We start from the raw sequence: 7,884 nt of genomic DNA, 5'->3' as shown, positions 1-7,884 counted from the left end.
ATCAAGTGTACATGCTATACCTAGGGCCCAGAGTGTTTCTGGTCAGGTCACATGGTCAGGAAACATTTATGAAACCACCCATGCTCCGACTAATCTGAATTAGAAGGCACAAAGGGTAAGCTCGCACCAGCAAAGCATGTGTTATAACCCGTACATCCATCTTGAGGCCTTTTAATGAACATCCTGACTCAGCAGGAAACGACCAATAGCATGCTTCCGCTTCCACAACCCAGATTGCCCATAGGACATCCATAGCCTGGCATACAGACAGACCTGTCAGTAAGTCACTCACAGTTGACATTCCATGCATATGCCAGGGTCATGCAGGTAAGGGTGGCACAATACTCTCCAGGGGCCGGGCGAGTTACAGCTAAAGAGGTCACAACTGAGGGGCGTGGCGTTTGGCCATCATCAGCCTGGCTGCCTCTGCAATCTTAGTTTTATCCTCTTTGATTTTTTAACTGCCTGTGAAAATTATTTCACTTTATCTCTGATGCATTCTTGTTACTCAGTAGGCTGGAGTAGATCAGTGGGCGGTGTCTGAAGGTTGCCGGCTAGAGTCATGGATGATGGACAGCCAAACAGGGGATTCGATTAAGCTGCCCTGCGTTGCACTAGGCTATGGCCCGTCACGTGACCGGGTGAAGCCAGTGGGATGCGCACCCTGCTCAAAGCGAACAGTAATCTGCACCAGGTGGTCATAGTGTGAACAATGATGCATCATACATGCATATGTTAGAATTTTCAAACTAGTTTTCATTGGGAAGACAGATAAAGCGTTTGTATCAAAATCAATCACTTTTGCATGTGAAAACAAAGAATCCTACTCTTTACTCCACGTGCTTAACCCACATCACCCACCAGAAAAATGACCGGGGTCACCTTAATAGCCGTTTGAATAGCAACATGTTCAATCTGTACTGCTCTCCTTTTCTCCTGACTGCTTGTGCTGCCATAGAAATATAATTAATAGAACATGGATCCCCATTCAAGTTAATGATGGCATAATGGGAGGACTGGCGGCCATTGTGAGTGTACCCATAGGAGCAAAGCAGGAACTAAAATATGTGCTGTGATTTGTTGATTCAGCTCAAATGACATTACAAAAAATACATTCCATTGCATGAGCCCCGTAAGTTAACATCATTTGAATTCTCATTCTACATTACCATGGAAATTATTACATCACAATACCAGTGGCGAGTTCAACAAGCTTCTTCGGTCTGCAGCGGACATGTTGCCAGAGTAACAATTTCAGCTGAACTATTTGAATGAACATTGGTGAATCGTCAAACAGCTACTTTTGTAAGGATTACGGTGGCTTTTTAGCGACAATATTCGAACTGAAAATGACTTAGCAATTCCTACTAAATATAGTAGAAATTCTACATGGCCACTTGATTATTTTTAGCGGCAGTTTAGACCCGAAACAGACATGTACGTTCACCCCACACTATCTTCTCAAACTGTTAGCTAACGTTAGTGAACGGTCGCAGCAAACATAAAACAAATGGAAAAATGTTAGCTAACATTAGCCAACGTTTGCTAACTATTGCCCATGTTGAACGTGTGGTGGAAATTCTACCATTAACTAATAATGAGGAGAGGCAAAATCAATAATCAATCAAGGTGTCATTTAAAAAAAAATGGTATTATAAGAAGGAGGCGTGTCGCCCCACTCCCGCAGGTGAGATAGAGTGAGAGCCTCCAGCTCAGATAGCTGTCTCCAGCTTCAGCGATTTTTGCAATTCGTTCCAGTCACTGGCAGCGGAGAACTGGAAGGAAAGGCGGCCAAAGGAGGTGTTGGCTTTGGGGATGACCAGTTAGATATTCCTGCTGGAGCGCGTGCTACTTGTGGGTGTTGTTATCGTGACCAGTAAACTGAGAAAAGGCTGAGCGGTATCCGTAATTGAAAATAAAAATGGAAAGAAATAATTTGTTCTTAACTGACTTGCCTAGTTGAATAAAGGTAAATAAAATGAAAAAAATATATTTTTGGCCTTCCTGTGACATCGGGGGTTGTAGGTGTCCTGGAGGGCAGGTAGTTTACCTATTGGGGCATTAAGCAAATTGGAATGGGTCTAGGGTATCAGGTAGGGTGGAGGTGATTTGCTCCTTGACTAGTCTCTCAAAGCACTTCATGATGATAGAAGTGAGTGCAATGGTCATTTAGTTCAGTTACCTTAGCTTTCCTGGGAACAGGAACAATGGTGGCCATCTTGAAGCATGTGGGGACAACAGACTTGGATAAGGATTTATTGAATATATCAGTAAACATACCAGCCAGCTGGTCTGAGCATGCTCTGAGGACGCGGCTAGGGATGCCGTCTGGGCCGGTAGCCCAGGTAGCCCTGCGAGGGTTAACACGTTTAAATGTTTTACTCACGTTGGCCACAGAGAAGGAGAGCCCACAGGCTTTGGTACCGGGCCGTGTCAATGGCACTATTTTGTCATCAAAGCGAGCAAAGAAATTGTTTAATTTGTCTGGGAGCAAGACGTTGATGTCCGCGACTGGGCTGGTTTTCATTTTGTAATCCGTGATTGACTGTAGACAATGCCACAAACGTCTCGTGTTTGAGCCGTTGAATTGCGACTCTACTTTGTCTCTATACTGATGCTTTGCTTGTTTGATTGCCTTGCGGAGGGAATAGCTGCACTGTTTGTATTTGGTCATGTTTCCAGTCACCTTGCCATGATTGAAAGCGGTGGTTCACGCTTTCAGTTTTGTGTGAATGCTGCCATCAATCCATGGTTTCTGGTTAGAAAATGTTTTAATAGTCACAGTGGGTACGACATCTCCGATGCACTTGCTAATAAACTCGCTCACCGAGTCAGCGTATACATCAATGTTGTTGTCTGAGGCTATCCGGAACATATCCCAGTCCATGTGATTGAAACAATCCTGAAGCGTGGAATCCGATTGGTCGACCAGTGTTGGAAAAATCTTAGCATGGGCGTTTCCTGTTTTAGTTTCTGTCTATAGGCTGGGAGCAACAAAATGGAGTCACGGTCAGATTTGCCGAAGGCAGGGCGGGGGAGGGCTTTGTATGCATCGCGGAAGTTAGAGTAGCAATGATCCAGAATGCTAGCAGCCCGTGTCACGCATTCGATATACTGATAGAATTTAGGAAGTCTCGTTCTCGGATTAGCTCTGTTAAAATCCCTGCCTACAATAAATGCAGCCTCAGGATGTATGGTTTCCAGTTTACATAGAGTCCAGTGAAATGCTTTCAGGGCTGACGAGGTATCTGCTTGGGGGGATATACACGGCTGTTACTATAATCGAAGATAATTCTCTTGGAAGATATTGCGGTCGGCATCTAGGTCAGGTGAAAAAACAACTTAAGTTCCTGTATGTTGTTGTGATTACACCATGAGTCGTTAATCATAAGGCATACACCCCCGCCCTTCTTCTTACGAGAGAGATGTTTATTTCTGTTGGCGCGATGCATGAAGAAACCGGGTGGCTGTATCGACTTTGACAACGTTTCCCAAGTGAGCCATGTTACCGTGAAACAGAAAATGTTGCAATCTCTGATGTCTCTCTGGAAGGCAACTCAAGCTCTGATTTCGTCCACATTGTTATCTAGAGATCGGACATTGGAGAGTAATATGCTATATGTGGATGGTGTGCTCGCCTTCTGAGTCTGACCAGTAGGCCGCTCTGTCTGTCTCTCCTGTGGCAACTGTGTTGTTTTGGGTCGGCCTCTGGGATAAGATCCCATGTCCAGGGTGGAGGTCCGAACAAAGGATCCACTTCGGGAAAGACGTATTCCTGGTCGTAATGTTGGTAAGTTGTCATCGCTTTTATATCCAACAGTTCTTCCCGGCTGTATGTAATAACCCTTGAGATTTCCTGGGCAAACAATGTAAGAAATAATACATAAAATAATGCATGAAAAAAAATAATAACTGCATATTTCCTAAGGACCTGAAGCGTGGAGACCATCTCTGTCAGTGCCATCTTGTGAACATCAGTCATGACATCATGACCTCACTATCTCCAAAAAGAAATTTCCTTGCGTGGAAAAAGAAAGTTATTCTAGTCTATTACGATATTAACGTACCTCCTATGGGAGAAATATTGTGCATACTCAATTACTTTGACATAGCATGCTTAAAGATTTATATGAGAATAAATCTGATTCTGTTGTTAATCTTAGCTGTGAGATAGCGGGGGACGACTGGTTTCTGCAGACTTGTCTGACCCGTTTCAAGTGTTCCTATCTGGGATACGGTTCCTGTTTTCTCAAGGTATGAGATGACTATGACATGCTTAGCGAAACTCTAACATAAGTGACCATATAAGGACATATGTATCTTTGCCAGCTGTAGGTTATCTGGCAAAGACAGACACTGAGGATGGCTATAAATGACAGAGTCTGAATGTGTTCGTTCGGGGGCTCTTAGCTGTGCAACATTTTGGGTCTCCGCTAACCAGCTCCATTTTCGCAAATCTTACTAATAAAGAACTTTGTTGTTTGAGGAAACTTGCAGTCTCTCTTGCTTTCACTTTAATGTGTAGAATTTCCACGACACTCCTCACCAAGGATCCAAACAACTACAAATTACAAGAAGGATCATCACTATACTTATGACTAGTTACTGTAGAACCCCCTTTATATGTGGGTGCTTGCATGCGTTGTTCGGTGGGGCGTGGTGGCCCTGCACTAGGCTACTGCAGTTACAAAAGTGAGGATGCAGTAATAATACAATGTTAATTGAGTTTTTGCTTATGGGCATGGGGTGGTGTGCCCCATATTCTGTCCAATGCCATTTTTTGAAAATATCTCTTTCCGTTAAAGGGGCAATCTAAAAAGATTTGAATCTGGGATTTAAACAACAATAAAACTGGCACCCCGCCACTTCTTTGGGAAACGGCTGAAGGATGGGGCTGGATAAATGTATCCACTTTCAAATTCATAGACAGAGCTATGAATGCAAGACCTGACCATCCATGAAATCAAAATGATAGTTTAACCATGCTCTAAAGCTTTACAGTGTTTGTTGAAAGGCAGGACAGTTGAACTAAGCTCATGAAGTATTTCTAGGTTATATTCTTCAAGTAACAATGGCTACATTTCTGAAAGAGAGTGACCTGGCTCTACGTATTTTACTGGTTTTATGACCAACCGACATCGCCCCCGGTTAGAGGGGAATAAAGCAGCCCAAGAGTTAACACACAGGAACGTTATTTAAATGTCTGAAGTAAACCTGACACCATCCCTACTGTGAAGCATGGTGGTGGCAGCATCATGCTGTGGGGATGTTTTTTAGCGGCAGGGACTAGGAGACTAGTCAGGATCGAGGGAAAGATGAACAGAGCAAAGTACAGAGAGATCCTTGATGAAAACCTGCTCTAGAGCGAGGGCGATGGTTCACCTTCCAACAGGGCAATGGCACACAGCCAAGACAACGCTGGAGTGGCTTCGGGACAAGTCTCTGAATGTCCTTGAGTGACCCAGCCAGAGCCTAGACTTGAACCCGATCTAACATCTCTGAAGAGACCTGAAAATAGCTATGCAGCGACACTCCCCATTCAACCTGACAGAGCTTGGATCTGCAGAGAAAAATGGGAGAAAATCCCCAAATACAGGTGTGCCAAGCTTGTAGCGTCATACTGAAGAAGACTCGAGGCTGTAAACGCTGCCAAAGGTGCTTAAACAAAGTACTGAGTAAAGGGTCTGAATACTAATGAATGTAAATGTGATATTTCTTTTTTTTTATACATTTACTAAAATGTCTAAAAACCTGTTTTTGCTTTGTCATTGCAGTATAACTGCAGCTCAACTGCAGTACGCTGCAGTTAACCTGCAATTCATGTTTCCAACACTTCACAGTCAATTGCAGTTACTGCACTTTACTGCAGTTTCAACACTGCTTGGCTTTCATAGCATTGCATTGCAGAGGCAGTTGCAGTGTGTTCTGTGTGGTGCATACGGGGTAGGCTGTGCCTGTAGGCTAGTCTACATGATGAGCTTATTATTGATAAGAGCGAGAATATTTGTATTTGTCAAATGGCAGTCAAGCATCGATCATCATGTCACCAGAATAAGACCCTTGGTATTTATTAGAAACGAGCATCAAGATCACCATGCACTTTCACCACCCTGGGTGCCAATCAAATGGCAAGTGCCAATCAAATGGTAGCATAGAGCAAGTGTGGGATGCACGGTTGCTAGGTGGGATTTATTGTGTAGCTATATAATACATGAGCGCAACTTCACAATGCCCCTGCAAACTCAGTCTGAAGAAGTTTCCCAGTCCCTTCATTGAACCTACTCCTGGAAATTGAGCACCGGGGGAACCTAGGTAACAGTCATTTGTTAATTTCTCTATTTTTCGGGAGTTTGAACCTTGTTAAAACTGGGAAACTAAACTTCCCACTGTATGAATAGCCTACATTCTGAAATACAGCCCAGTTACCAAGGAACTTTAGCATATGTGTGTGTGTGACTGGGCGTAGTAGTGACATTTCATTATTATTTTGATTAATTATTTTATGTAGCTGATCCTGTCATGCCTTGAGAACCATTGTGAACTAGTTGAGCAAAAGTGATGAAACGGTTCAAGTTAAATAAATAAATAATCTGTGCAGCATCATAAACAGGAATCATATCCCCTTGTTCTAGACATGTTTAATTTTACTCTATGTCATGATGATTATCCTGTGTAAGTGGCAGTGATAGGAAAATAACAAAATGTTTGAACCACATTGAATGAGGTTGTGTTGGGGGTGAGTCTACTAAAATGTCATTTGACCAAATATGGTGCCCTGGTCTTGTACTGTAGCATTTTCTGGAAACAAAGAAAGAGTCTTTCACCCCTCCATTTAACACTCAGAAATGCAAAATAATGTTCAATAAAAATAATTAATACTGTGGTTTTAGAATCACCCTGACCTTTTATTCAGACCCGTGCCACCATGTCCTTCAAATTCATTCACCTATCTGACATTAGAGTGGAACAGCCAAATTACAATAGTGCATCTAAATCTTTTAAATGCTATAATGAAGGATTACTTTTCCTATGCTCCCATTCCCAAAAGAGGTGGGGTTTCAGGTGTTTAGTAACAATGAAGGTCTGTTCCTGATTGACATTTGTACAATCTCCAGGTCGTGAGGAGTTTGTTCCACCATTGGGGGCCAGAGCATACGACAGTTTTGACTGGGCTGATAACGCGAACTGTAGCTTCCTCAGTGGTGAAATAGATAGAACGTTTAGAAAACGGATGTCATTTTCAGTTTATAACCTTGTTTGGAATTATGGGCCTGATGGCAGTACTCCTGGAGGTAAATACTGTTACCTTTGGCTTTTAAGACTGGTCTCAATCTACTTCATGCATAATTAATGAACTTACAAATCATTAATGAATTAGAATGATTGCAAATTTGGTTTTGGCTACAAAACATACAGGAATTTAGAAATTCCACTAACACTGGGCCAGCCCGATGACTCGGTAGGGTTCTGTTCCACTTTCTAGAGGGAACGCCTCAAATCTGCTCTTTTTTCCCATCTTGTGGTATTTCATGGGCTCCCGAGTAGTGCAGAGGTCTAAGGCACTGCATCTCAGTGCTAGAGGCGTCACTACAGACACCTTTGTTAGAATCCAGGCTGTATCAGAAATGGCCGTGATTGGGAGTCCCATAGGGCAGGGCACAATTGGCCCAGCGACGTCCGGGTTTGGCTGGTGTAGGCCGTAATCGTAAATAAGAATTTGTTCTTAACTGACTTGCCTAGTTAAATAAAGGTTAAATACAAAATGTAAAAAAAATATTGAAATGTGTGTAAAAACTTACCAGGTGGTGTTTGTACATTCGTAGCCGGATAAACAGGACGGGGAGGGAGGACAGAGAAGAGTGATGGCTGTTGAGGATAAAGAAA

This window comes from Oncorhynchus keta, chromosome 25 (genome assembly GCF_023373465.1).
Source record: "Oncorhynchus keta strain PuntledgeMale-10-30-2019 chromosome 25, Oket_V2, whole genome shotgun sequence".
Lineage (NCBI taxonomy): Eukaryota > Metazoa > Chordata > Actinopteri > Salmoniformes > Salmonidae > Oncorhynchus > Oncorhynchus keta.
This window is presented reverse-complemented; position numbering follows the sequence as displayed.